The sequence below is a fragment of the Cygnus atratus genome, chromosome 2, assembly GCF_013377495.2.
Source record: "Cygnus atratus isolate AKBS03 ecotype Queensland, Australia chromosome 2, CAtr_DNAZoo_HiC_assembly, whole genome shotgun sequence".
Classification (NCBI taxonomy): Eukaryota; Metazoa; Chordata; class Aves; order Anseriformes; family Anatidae; genus Cygnus; species Cygnus atratus.
This window is the reverse complement of record NC_066363.1, coordinates 85,959,699-85,973,332: the sequence shown is the minus strand read 5'-3', so window position 1 is coordinate 85,973,332 and position 13,634 is coordinate 85,959,699.

Sequence of the window (13,634 nt, the reverse complement as noted above, 5' to 3'; positions counted from 1 at the left end):
AGGATGTCTTTTGTGAAACATCTTTGTACCTGAAATATGCAAAATTGCTTCCTGTTTCCTACACCTCTGCTCACATTTCTTCTAAGTATTGCACTACCATAAAAGTTCTGAGACAGCATTGCCTGTGGGAGAGTGGCCTTTCACCATCAAATCAAAATAGGGTTTCTCCTCCCACTTGCTTTTTTTAATCAAGTAATTGTTGTGCGAACATAGAAATTATGAATGGAGGGATTTTGTTCTTCAGGAAATAGCCCAAATGCCTTCTCATACTGTGAATATAAATGTCTTTACGCTTGAGATCTGGAAAACTTTCTCAAGTGGTATTGTTAATAGCCTTTGTCCTCCCGTCTCTTATGCTGGGATTATGGGCATAAAGAGCATCTCCTCCTACCTACTTTTTCCTGCCCTGTTGCTATGACACATTTTCCTGCTCTGAATTCTTTGCCGTGCAGCAAGTTGTTTATTGCCTAAGTTAGTTACAAGAGTTGATTGAACACAAAGTTGATTTACTGGCTCAGTAAGAAACATGTTTCAAATAAATGCTTTAGACTTATTTTTAAACCTAAATCAAGCAACATCACAGCTTTCAGCCTCACACAGAAACTCCTGTATTTAAACTGGAAGCCTGTAACCTCTGTGTCAGAATAACCGCTTCCTATTGGTAAAAACTATGGCACTGATCCACTTGAGGCATGTCTTTTTTTGTGTTGATCTTTGCAAGAAGATTCCTCTCTTCATGTTCCTCCTTTCCACAGAGGAGAAGCTGAATCTTCTGACAGGCTACATTCACCCTCTTCAACAGTCCAGTTGGACATATCTGGCTAATTTTGAGTGTCAAGGTGAGTAGGTGAAATCTCGCCCATGTCAAGAGTTACCTGCTCAGGTGATAACAGATAGCTCGAGTACCACTCAGTATATAATCTTGGGAGAGAACATCCAGTGATCTTTGTTCTCTCAGGGGAAATTTCTTAGGAGATTGATGACAAAAGAATAAGGTTAATCTGCTAGCTGTTCATGTATGTATGCGGAGTTCTGTGTGGATGAGCAGAGTTCAAGTTCTCTCCTATGAGTGCATGATTAGTTTTAACATCCCTATAGAGACCTTGAGAGGGGAGGTGGGGGGAGCGCAGGAGGCCCAGCAGTCTGTGCCTCTTGGGGTAACAAAAATAAAATAAATCCTGTTGCTTCTGTTCAAGAGCAAGTCTGTGCAACAATTCGTTGACTAGTTCCTGTTATAACAGTTGAACAAAATGACTTACGATTTCGTCCCACTCCTCTATTAAATAAGAGTTGTCAAGGAAAGTAAGATTTTGTTGATATGAATGTTAGAAGCATGAATAATTAAGCACTGAATACAAATGCTCCAAGGAAGTTATGAAATTTCCATCTTTGGAGGTTTTCAAAATCTACTTGGACAAGGCTTCATGCAACCTAATCTAACTTCAAGGTTAGCCCTGCTGGACCTGCAGGTTGGGCCACATGACCTCAGTAGGGTTCCTCCTAATCTGAATTTTTCTATGATATTACAAAAAAGAAATAACTTTTTTATTTATTTAACTTTTTTAGCTTTGTGAAGTGTTTTAATGGAGTCAAGAATAGTTTTTTTTTTCCCCTTTTTTTTCTTTGTCATGCATTTGTTAAAATACCTCTGCAACTGTGAGGACCAGTAGGTTGAAACAGGTAAGTATATGCTGTCTTCTGAAATCCATAATCCCTGGAAATGCACAGCTCCCACATAGATTACTGATCAAGATGTAAATCAATAAATCTTCCTGACTAAACTGTTGTGTTATTATTGATAAACATATTTTGTCTCTTTGATTTTAATCAATTTTTATTTGAAATGTTCACACAATCCACAAGTGTGGAAGATATGGTTTGTGTAGGACATCATCAAAATACACTGAAATATTAAGTTCTTCACTTGTTTCTGGTGAGAGTTGCGTAGATTCATCATGGAAGCTTTTGATAATGAAAATCTGCTTATTTGCCTTAATTCTGCAGTTTGGGTGTTACATGGATTACTTACACTAACAGTGCTACATGCCTTAAGAGTAGTAAAATAGCACTGATAGAACTGACAGCATCGTGAAAAGGCTTTCTGTAGGTAAGACTTGGAAGCTGCAGTTACTCCAAGTTTTACCTGAGTGACTCCAGATCATATCTGTATAGGTCAGAGCTGTCCCTTAGTTTGCAGCATAGGAATGAGAGGGAAGAATGTTCATCAGGAGTGGATATAGAGAAAAGAAAATTTCCACGAAGGAAAAGGAAGTAAAATCTAAGAGTTTAGTGATCTTAGCTTGATGCATAAAACAATTTTCCTGGCATAACGGGAATTATTACTTGCCAAGCTGGAAATCTTCTAATAAGAGCTTAAAGCTACCACCAAGAAACACCTGCAGTGCTAGTGTGATCTATGGAGAAGAACCAGTATCTCTAAGATATTAGTATCTCAAAGTCATTATCCAGGCAACTTGTCTCAATATTTCATCTTTATAACTCTTTCTATGGAAAAGCAGAATATGGTTGGTTAGAGCCTAAGTCGAAATTTAACACTGATTTATCAAATGCTTTGTAATGCCTAATGAAGTGTTGCTGCTATTAAAAAAACAACAACAAAAAACAAAAACCACCACCAACAAAAACAACCAGTTCAGTAAGACATGGTTCCGTATCAAAGAATTAGCCAGGGTGTAACCTGCTTCTTTACCAGGAAGGAATCAATAGATGGCGCTGAGTGCAAATTTTTGGGCCTGTTTGGTGCAGTTAGTTGAAGATTAGCTTTGGAACCAGATTATTTTTGACTTTATTTGCTAATAATCATGATGTAAGAATTGCCATGCACTGACTGGATTTATGGGTGTAACAAATATGTGAAGCATGGCCAACGCACAGAGTTAGAATATTATTATTATTTTGTAGTGAGTATGAGAGATGGGATGAAACAGGTTATAAATTAAGAATTTATAGCTGCTTTGGAACAGTGAAGACTTCTGGGTTAGAAATGATAAAGGAGAAACACTTGGGAATGTTAGTTGAAAATAATAAAATTCACCAATCTGTCTCACAGAGAAAATAAGTATGAACTGAAGATGTATCAGATGAACTGTCTCTAGTACAATTAGTGTTTCTTTTATCACAAGTCCAGAGTTTTACTGTTGAAATTTCCTGTGGCTTTTCTCATTTTGGGGAAGAAAATGGACATAAAGAAAAGGGTAATCTTCTTGTTTCTGTATTCAGTTATGGCAGGAACTGCAGACACAAACAGGTTTATTTGAATTTTCTGTCACCTGGGGATCTACTTCATCTGGAGATTCATCAAAGCTTGATTTAACTTTTATAATATGTCAAAATAATGCGAAGCACAAGGGATGACAGATTCCATCACCCAGCATTTTGCGTCTGTTTGTATGGTTCTTGTATTGACAAACTTTTGATCTCTGGCTTTGCAGGAGTGCCTTACCTCCTGGGGATGCTGAACATACTAGCTGGCTGTCATTTCAGATTTATAAATTACAAGTAAAAGATCTGACTGGATGTGTTGGGGAAGATGGAAATGACTGAGATAGCCAGCTCTTATGCAATTTTGGTGGAGAAATGCATATTGTTTTACTCGGGGTTTCCTGTCAGATGCTTTTGTTATATCTGGAAGAAAAAAGCATTCCACATCTCAGACCCCTGCAATACCTCTGAGCATGTCAGTGGACAAAATGGGATGGGGCTTTTATGACACCCTTTGACCTAGACTGGCATCCAAGACCCTGCCTTGTCCTTGATGGCTCTTCCTACCCATTCCTGTTCATTGACCACATTGGTCCAAACTCAAACGCTCTATCTCATGGTGTGGTTCCTGACTGGCTGTGGTGTCTTGAAAGGGCTAGTTCTTCAACAATATGAAGGGTCCTTGCACAGGGAAGGAGAGATCTACTACAGAATTCTTGTGTCTAAATGGAATACATTTCTCTGTCCCCTTCCCAACTCCCCCTCCAATGTCCCTTCCTGTACAGTCAGGTCTTATTGACCTGAAAGTGTTTTTTTCTTCTTCAATGTTTTAATTTATGTGTTTTAACTTAGTTAAAAGCAATTTAAGAAATTAACAAATTCGATGCTTAAAAATCTGCCGTGAATGTATCCTTAGAATACAGCATGCTCTTGTGGCTTTGTACAAGAGAATTTTAGGTGGTTGTTGCACGTCATCTGGAAAGAGTCAAGATACAGGACTTAATGACACAGGTCTGACTATTGAATCTTTATCCTTGTTAGTTTCCTGCTTTCAGTCCTTTCAAGTATCTGATGTAGCTTTCCCTATAGTATGTTTTGGATTGGGATTTTTTCTTAGACTTCCAGGACAGACGATTTTTTGAAGTTCCTTTGATATCTAGAAGTTATCTATCTGTTTGATATCTGAATTTCCTTTGATATCTAGAAGATCTAATTTGTTAACGTTCATGAGACTGTCTCAGTCCCCATACTGGACCTACAGTAGACAGGATGTTGGGTCAAACATTGCCTATGTAGCTGTCATTCAGGCAAATGTGGCATGCTAGGTCATGTTAAAAGTCTGCTACATGATCATGCTGTGACCACAAGGTGTCCCTTGATCATCAGAGCATGGTCTACTATGGCACAAGCTACGCATGGAACTTTCTGCAGAAATATCTCCATCTCCGATATGTTCAGAACAGCTGGATGGGAACTCCATGTGCGCCTTCATCACAGATTCTGGAACTGTTTAGACATCCAAGTGTGTCACTGCATTTCTTGGAGTAGTGCTAAGGTTGTTGTTTGCTCGGAGGGCTTGTAAATGCCCATACAGACCCTAAGATGTAGGATGCTGCCTTGAGTATCTGGGGGCATAAGTGGTCGTGTCAGCCAAACCTCAAAGAAAGAAAAATCGAATAAACTTCTCACAGTGATTCACCTGTTCATCAATCTCACAGCCCTCTTCTCCTTTCTGCTGCTGTCGTTAATCTATCTTTTGTAGGAACCGAAAACATGTTCTTTCTGGCTCATATGAACTTCTGAGACCATGGAGGAGGGAGGCTGGGAAGGCACTTGAGACTGTGAGGACGGTAATCCTCTAGGCATGAATGTCACCTGAATTACCAAGGCAAAATATGCATTTCATTTCATTATACATTCAAATCTGAGACCCTTCTGATGCACAGGAGGTAGAAAGAGCTCAGCAGGATTTTTCCAAGGATGCTTTATGAAAAGGATTGCACTGAACATGAATTGATTTTTTTCAGCATTGTTTAAGCAGATTGCTGTCAGTAGCTACTTCACAATTTGCTTGTCCTCATTTTCTTCTAGGTAAATATTGAATCTGGGGGAGGGAGAGCTTTTTTTCCAGTGCATTTTTTGCAGAGCTTTTTAGCAATTTTATTTTAAGTGAAAGTCCCCATGGAGTCCTGGAATTGAACGTTGCTCATGCAGCAATAAGACTTTAAATTGACTCAAGTGTAGGATTATTTTTAGTTATCTCCTTACAGGGTATTACAAGATTTTCTGCTGTTAATAAGGTAAATGCAGTTTGCTAAATTCAATTTGCTCTGGCTGCAGAGAGGGTGCGCTCTTGCACCATTCTTACGTCCCACCGTGAAATAAACTGCTCAGCTCACCCGTCTCTAGTTTAGAGGTGTCCTGACTGAAAAATCTTTCCTGAGGCACAGGGTAGCTTCAAATATAATTTGATTTTACCATATGGATTATACTCAGAACATTTTATTCCTAATAAGTAATGGATCACTGGACAAGGGATTTTTTTTTTTTCTATCAAAATTGTGCCTGGGAAACCATATACTTGATTTGCAGTGCGCTGTCACACCATTAACAAAATGTTTAATTCTTCCTGATGATAAAATGTTGTTTCCTTCTTAGGGATCTCTCAGTGCCCTAACTACGCAAATCCAGCTCAGGTGCATGAGTTCCTAATTGTTTTAGCATGCAGAGGAGATTATTTTTTATTATTGTGTGCTCATGGGAATGGAGCTGTGACACTGACAAGTTTTCTCTAGCTAGCCCAAAATGGCTGTTTTTTTTTTTATTTTATTTTTTTTTCCTTCTTCAAGTTTAAGTTGTCTGCTGAAAATAGAATATACTCAGCACTGATGTAAAAGAGACTCTTGGAAATAGCTCCAAGCATTGTCCAGACTGGGGAGTCTGTGCGCTTCATGAACAGGTATGGATGTTTCCTGTGTTACCCAGCTTTGGTTCAATGTTCAGGTTACTGCTGACATTATTTGCTAAAGGTTAAAGAGTAGTTAGATTGAAATAAGTAGTCAGTAATATATCAGCAATCAGCATGACAAATGAATTTGTGTTCACTAAATGTGCATGGGAGTAATAAATAGGAACATGGTTTCTAATATAGAGTAAAGGCCTGTGCAAGCTAGGATTTCATTCAGTTCTGTGTAGTCCATGCTGTATTCAGGAAATCGTAAGCTGATAGTAACAGAGTTAATTCTGTGCTTTTAAAGAGAAATTGAAATTGCAAGTAAAACAGGGTGAATCAGGAGACCTTGTATTCAATAGGATCTTATGTTCCATTAGGAAACTTCTAAACACAGTTACACTGTTCACAAGGTTCTCTTTTCTTGCCCCAAGATTAGTTATTCCGATTGGCTCCCCACCACCACCACCCCAAGGATTTCTTGGCCATTTTTTTCTCATCTGCCTTCTCACCTGTCCCAAGAAGTTACTAGAGATGTGTGCTAGCATGTTTCTCACACATCTTTTTCTTGTATCCTTTTGCTGGGGTACTGCCTCCAGCTTAGACTAACAGTAAGAGCATCTGAAACCTCTGTCTTGTGTTTATATTTACCCCATCAGAAATTTGTGGTTTTACAGAGCCTCTTGTCTTTCAGTCTCAAAAGTAAGCATTTGCTTGACAATAGCAGATGGATCTTGAGTTTTCTTATGGAAGAAGATCTTTCCTAGAGCCTGTTTCTCTCTCCAACTATTTCCTCTGCTGTATAATTAGTGTGCTGTCAGAAAAATTAATGGTTTGCCACTAGTGTGCATTAAACTTTTGTTGTATGCCAAAACTTCTGTGCCGGAGCTTCACCCAATATTATAGATTTGTGGTTTGGTACTGTATTTCTTACCAGGAATTCAACATACATTTTTAAAAAGCTTTCAGCGACGCATCCCAGCCCATATGTCTGTCTTTCCACATAAGTTGCTTCCATACAGCTGTCAGTCATTACATCCATGCTTGTATTCAGAGCCATCTATTCAAAGCATGGCAGGATTTGGAGAGGCTGACAATAATCTCCTGTTTAGATTGAAAACCATGAAGTTAATATATATTTAAGACTATATGAAATACACGTTAGGATTTTTCACCCTTGGTAAGCAGTAAGTGAAGATGGATATGACAAGGGTCTAAAATAGCTAGGGAATAGATGCCAGTCTCTTCTAATAACAATTAAACAACACCAAGCAAGGCATGTAGGTGCAGTCTGAAAGCAAAGAAATGGAACAATTTTTGTAACTCCTGGTTAAGCTGCAGAATTTCTTCCCAGAAGATTTTGTATGTGAAATCTTATTTGAGCTTGAAAAGCAGTTGGACAAATACCAAGAGGAGAAAAAACGTTCAGGGCTATTAAATGCGAGATAACGCCTCTGGATGCATCCGCCTGAGCTGCAAAGGGCTGCTTTGGAAGGGGGAGCTGTGTGCTCCAGATGGAGGGATCTCTCTCCTGCTACGTTGGTTTTTGTTCCCCTCAGAGGCAAGCAGCTGTTTCCAGAGCTTTGGCTGGCTTCAGGGTGAGGTAAGCAGTCTCCAGATAAGCTGCGAGTGGTTTGAGTCGAGGAGGAAAGGGACAGAAGAGAAAAGGGGTTTCTGCAATAAAAAGGATCTGGTAAAAAGCATAAGGAGATGAAATTAAAGAAAATTGCATTAAAAGGGGATGGTGATATGGCTTCTCCAGCTGAACAGAATTGTGGAGAGAAGTAATGGGCTTTAGAGTGAGGAAAAAATGAAGAGTAGGTTTATTACACATGGGCACTGGAGATGGGGGAGTGGAGGGAGAGATCAGAGGGACCTGTGGCAGGTGAGGAAAAAGAGGAAGAATAAAACAAGATTTGGTTTGCAGACATTTATGGGGTCTTAATATTTTTTTGTCCATTGTGCCCCATTGCATCACTTATCCATGTACCACGTAGTCCCATGGTATTAAAGCCTCCAATTACTGTTTGTTTTCTGTAATCCACCACTGCTGTGATGTACATTTGCCAGTCACTGTCACCTTTCTGTGGTGTGGCTGAGGAGATTTCTAGTATTGCTTTGCTCCTATCCACACATGGGATTCAGGCCAATGGCTTCTGTGGTAAATATTAATAAGGCTTATGTATTTATATATCTGAATTCAAGCCTCCTCTAGTGTGTAGAAGCCTATTTTGTCATTTGCATGTAATTTGTACCTTGTTATTTCAAAGCTGTACTGATTATTTTAATCACACCGAATTTCTGCCCTCCAGTTTGGAGGTTCTGGTTAGGCACAGGTTAGGGCAGCCTGACAGCTGCAGTAACTTGTCTTGGAACCTCCCAGTTATGCTTTTAAAGAAAGCTTTTTATTTAAATTTGACCTCTTTGTGTACGCAGTTTGTACTACACAGTGTTTACTGGAAGTACACATATCCCTGTACTTAATGTCTAATCCTAATCACCTTCCTTCATGAAAATCCAATGATTTCGCATGTGAGGAGTAGTATTTATTTCACTTCCACATTAACTTTGGGAGGTGGAGTCCAGTTGACTTTTGTTACTTCTTCATAAAAGCCTTCAGTATGCTCCTGTATGGAAAGAAAACAGGTTGCATAGACTGTAAAACGAATGTATCACCCCAATTCTTGTGTCCTTATCTGCAATTCAGTAGTACTTTACTTCTTGTGAGGATACTTCCTCTGTTAGCACATATCAGAATACTCCTGTGGCATTAGCTGAGTTACAGCAGCTAAGAAAGCGCTCCCAAGTGTTTTAATATAATGCAGGATTTAATGTTCGTAAAATGTCTTGAGAAGTGTAAAATAACAAAATATTTAACTAACAAATGCTTATAAAAATCTGAGAGGGTAATGCTGTTGAGGATTCAAATGCCTGCATCTTCAGTGGTTGACAAATGGGGTGTGCAGGAGATGAATTCTGCATTTTCCTCTCAAGTACACTGCTGTGATTCATTGTCCTCTACCAAACTGCTAACGTTTGTGTAACTCAGTCATCTTTGTGATATTCACCCCTTTCAAGCCTGATTAAAGCTGGCCAACAGAGTCAAATCTTGTAATAGAAGATGTGTAGATGGATGGCTGGAAAATGAAATTGCATAAGCTTCATTTTCTTAGGAAACCCAGCTAAAAATATGGTCTTCTAGACACATTCATCAATCTTGCATCCCACTGAACTACAGTTTTTCATGTGTGACATATCAAGATTTGGAAGCAGAGAACATTTTGATTAAATTTGTCTCCTTTGTTGCTGCAGGTACATTCTGTGTATTCTTAGAACGTAAATCCTGCTGCTAATTAAGTTGTTCACTATTTGAGATGATAGCTTTAAAAAAATACAGCTCACCTCAGGGAGTCCCAGAAAGTAAAAATGTCCATGGACAGGATTGTAATTTACCAGGAATAACTACTGTATATCCATTCAACGGAAACAATTGAAGCCATTTTCACTTTTTTTAATTTTTTTCAGTTTGCAAAAGTTACTTTTGTTCTCAAAGTGAAAAACAGTTATCATTCTGAAAAAGTCACATATTAGAGATTTGGATTGCATTGAACAATGCAGAATAAAATTGTTCAAGCCGACCTGCTTGCTTCGTGCTCCATTTTTAACTATAAAGAGGAGAACAATGAATAGATCTATAATCATAATATCCATGCAGAAGCAATATGCTCAAAAGGCTACTGCAAATACAAATCTTACATAATTTGATTGTATTTTGTATCTGAAGAAAAGAAAACCCAATAGAAGCAGGCTGTTTCATGATCGACAGAACTAATGAGTTTGTGTCTCTTCTGGCTATGTCATTTCTGTCTCCTGCCCTCGACCCCAGCTTCTCATGCGTCTCTTGCGGTATGACCACATCACAGCAGCTGCTGGGACCCATCAAGGAGGGGGAACCAGGCTCTTTACAGCAGTGGCTGGTGGGATAACAGACAACAGGTATAAATTGAAACATGGGAGGTTCTGGCTGGGTGTAAGGAGAAGCTTGTTAACCATGAGGACAGCTGGCAATTGATCAGGGTGCCCAGAGAGGCTGCATAGCTGCCATCATTTGGAGTTCTCAAGCCCAGGATGGATAAAGTCTTAAGTAACATGGTCTGCTGCCTAGCTGACCCTGCTCAAAGCAGGTTTTATTAGGTGACCTTCCAATGTCCCTGCTGGTCTGAGCTACCCTATAATCCTGTTTTTCTGTCCAGTTTGGCTGGCCTTATAGCTTCATGAAATATTATACAAGGAATTGCATAAAACAGAAATTACTTTTACATTTTTGTCCCTCCTGCTCCCCTAAAAACAATGCTGCATTTTGTGTTTATAATAAAAATAGGTACAGATTTTGTTTCTCTCCATCATGGCAGACTGGAAATATTCGTGGGGGAAGCTATTCCTACACCTCATCAGACACGCACAGCAGATCGAGGGAAGACGCTCCTGTTAAAACAGGGCCACTGTGCAAGATGAACTAAAGAAAGCTGTTTATGCTTTGGTATTTCAGTTTCTCTTGCAAGGGTTTTCAAGGGACTTAAGCATCTCTGTTGCTACCTCTTCAACATTTTAAATATTTATTAATATAATTTGCCATTAGTTTCTTAATACTACTATTTACAAATGAGCTATTGGTTTAAAGTTTGATTCTCATATCATAATTAATTCTCTTAGTAGGAGCGTTTACTACCTTGTAGACTGACATTTTAAATAGCCTTTTCCTTTCTTACAGCCATTCTTGAAAGTTTTTCCCAAATTGTGAAAATAAGGAAACAGCCTAGGTAATCAGGAATAATCCCCGTATTTCTTGCTAAAATACTTCATTTAATTATGAAAAGCCTGGGAGATTGGATTTCTTTTTGTATAGGAATCTGCTACACATCTCAAAAGTTCTGAGATGTGGTGACTGCTCCCATTTCTGTGCACTACTGTGATTTTTTGTCATATTCTCATATGGTTATTTTGGACACAAAGAAGTTGATGGGTGTTTATTTTTTTGAAAGCCAGGCTGTTTCTGAAGACAGCTTGTTACATCTGTGATATGACTGAAATATTTCGATTGCATCATTAATGGGTAGAATTCTCCCCCCCTTGAGCCATGGTATGAAGCGAAGAACTTAAACAGGGTCAGAAAAGAAGCAGCTCTCTGTATCATTGATAAGAACCTCTACTGCAGTGTCAGATAAGCCAAAAGAGCAGCCAAAAAAACAAGCAAGATTATTAGTTTGGACAGTACATAGTCATCAAAAGAATTCCAGCGAAAAGAGGTGGGGGAGGGAACCAGCCCATAATATTTTTGAGGTTTAGGCTAAACAAAAAGTTTCCTTCTAACAAGTGGAAAATGCATGTTTTAAATTTGACTTAGCTAAGAGAACATACTGACAGGTCAGCTTTAACTGCTCATAATGTATTTAGCTAGCCAGAACGCATACAGAAGGTTTTGAATGGTTGAAAAATGCACTTTCTTTCTGAAAGAAACAATAATTGATAAAACAAGAAGCTAATTAAATATTATCAGTGCCATTCGGAGTCAGCTTTAAAGGAAATAGGACAGCAAACACACTGTGGTAATTATTTCTGCTAATATCAGTAAGAAGGACTTTTTTTTTTCCTAAATTGCCTGTTACATATTAGGTTAGTGTGTGATGAACTGTTATCACTCATACCTCTGGCCTAGAATTTAAATCATAGCTGACATGTATATTCTTTGGGAGGGGCTGCCTGCTGCCTTTTAAACCCAATGCAAAGCTTATGGCCAATGGCAATACTGTATTACAGAGCTATGTGGTCAAGCTATTAATACCTTCATTCCAGACCATCTAGATTTGTTTCAGTCAGTAAGCTGGGATTTGGTTAACTTTCTTCAGATCTGTTGTTCCTCCCATGAGTTATGCATAAAAAAACAGTAGTCCCTAAGGATGGTGGCTTGTTGGCTGCTAGCATCATCACACATTGGGTGCTGCACTACTTCTGTCGCAGTGAACTGACCTTGTCAGTTTAATGGCCATGATGTCAGCCTACAAGAAATGCCACATGTAGCACGAACTCTTTAAGAAGCAAATAGCATAGTTCTTGAGTTGTAGAGGTACTTCCTGTACTTATGCTATATAAACACCCTGAATTGCTTTTAGTTCAGCCCGTCCTTCAGCTTAGGCTGAATAATACCTCATCTATCTATCTATCTACTGAGGGAAGCTTCTTGCCTTACGGCTTTTGATACCATGGCTTCATAGTGCTCGTAATGTCATAATGTTCAAATTGTCTGTGTTCTATTGTCTTTTTGCCTTTGTTGCACAAGAGGTTAAGTTGATTACAGGTGAGCTATTTAGTGTTTGCATTTTTCTTGCCTTTCACATTACTTGTGCTGTTTAACCACTGCATATTTATCTTTCATTATGCCTCCAGGGAGAACTATTCCCTTTGGTACTCTTCAATAGACTTTAAATATTTCAATATTGTGTCAGTCAATTAATTTTCATTAAATACCTAACCTTCATGAGGCTCTGCTGGGAAGGTCTGAGACTGCCTGCTGCACCTAGTTGTGGGCCTGAATAAGAACCTGTCAGTTAAAAGCAAGGATGAGGCTGGCAAGGAATATAAAATAATCACTACTAGTTGTCTAAGAAGTACTTTAAATACAAATTTAGGCATAGATGCCTATAAATTAAACGAAAATTTTGGATATAGTTAAAGGTATAGCTTTTTTTTTTAACAGACACTTTTTTTTTTTTTTTTTTTTTAATGTAGGACTCTTTCATGTCCTGCTTCACAAAGGCCATTCTTGTGGATTTGAATGATTTCATTTTCAACTTTTTAGTAATTTACAGATACGGAAACAGAGATGTAATATGCTTAAAGTTCTGTCCAAAGTATGATTGCCACTGCTAAATGGAATTTAGGAACAACCCCTGGATAGCCAAATTTGCCCAAATGTATAGCAAGCATTACTAAGATCCATTTTTAAACTGTTTGAGGTTTTTGATCCTACTCTTCTTCTCAAAAGCCGATTTCAGAACATGATTGCCTTAATGGTCTAGATATCCTCTTCTCATTTCAAATGGATATTTATTCATGGCTCATTAATAGTCATTTGTCCTCATACATAACCATTCATTTTCTTCTCTGATGTTAACTCGCATATCTGCTATTATGTGTATAGGTAAACATGCATCGAATAATTTTTGCCTTTTAGAAGAAGATTGCTTGGAAACAAACAGCAAACGTTTTCCCACAATTGCTCTTAAAACAGGCTCCTCACTCTTTCGTCTCTCAGGTAGGCCTCCTCCATATACCTTGTAAGATTCTTCTTTCTTGAGTACAGGTCATCAAACTCGGACCCGCCACTGAGATGATGGATGATCAGAGCAATTTTCTACCTACTGGGAATACCTCTGCTGACAGATTTTATGGTTTTATTCTTTTT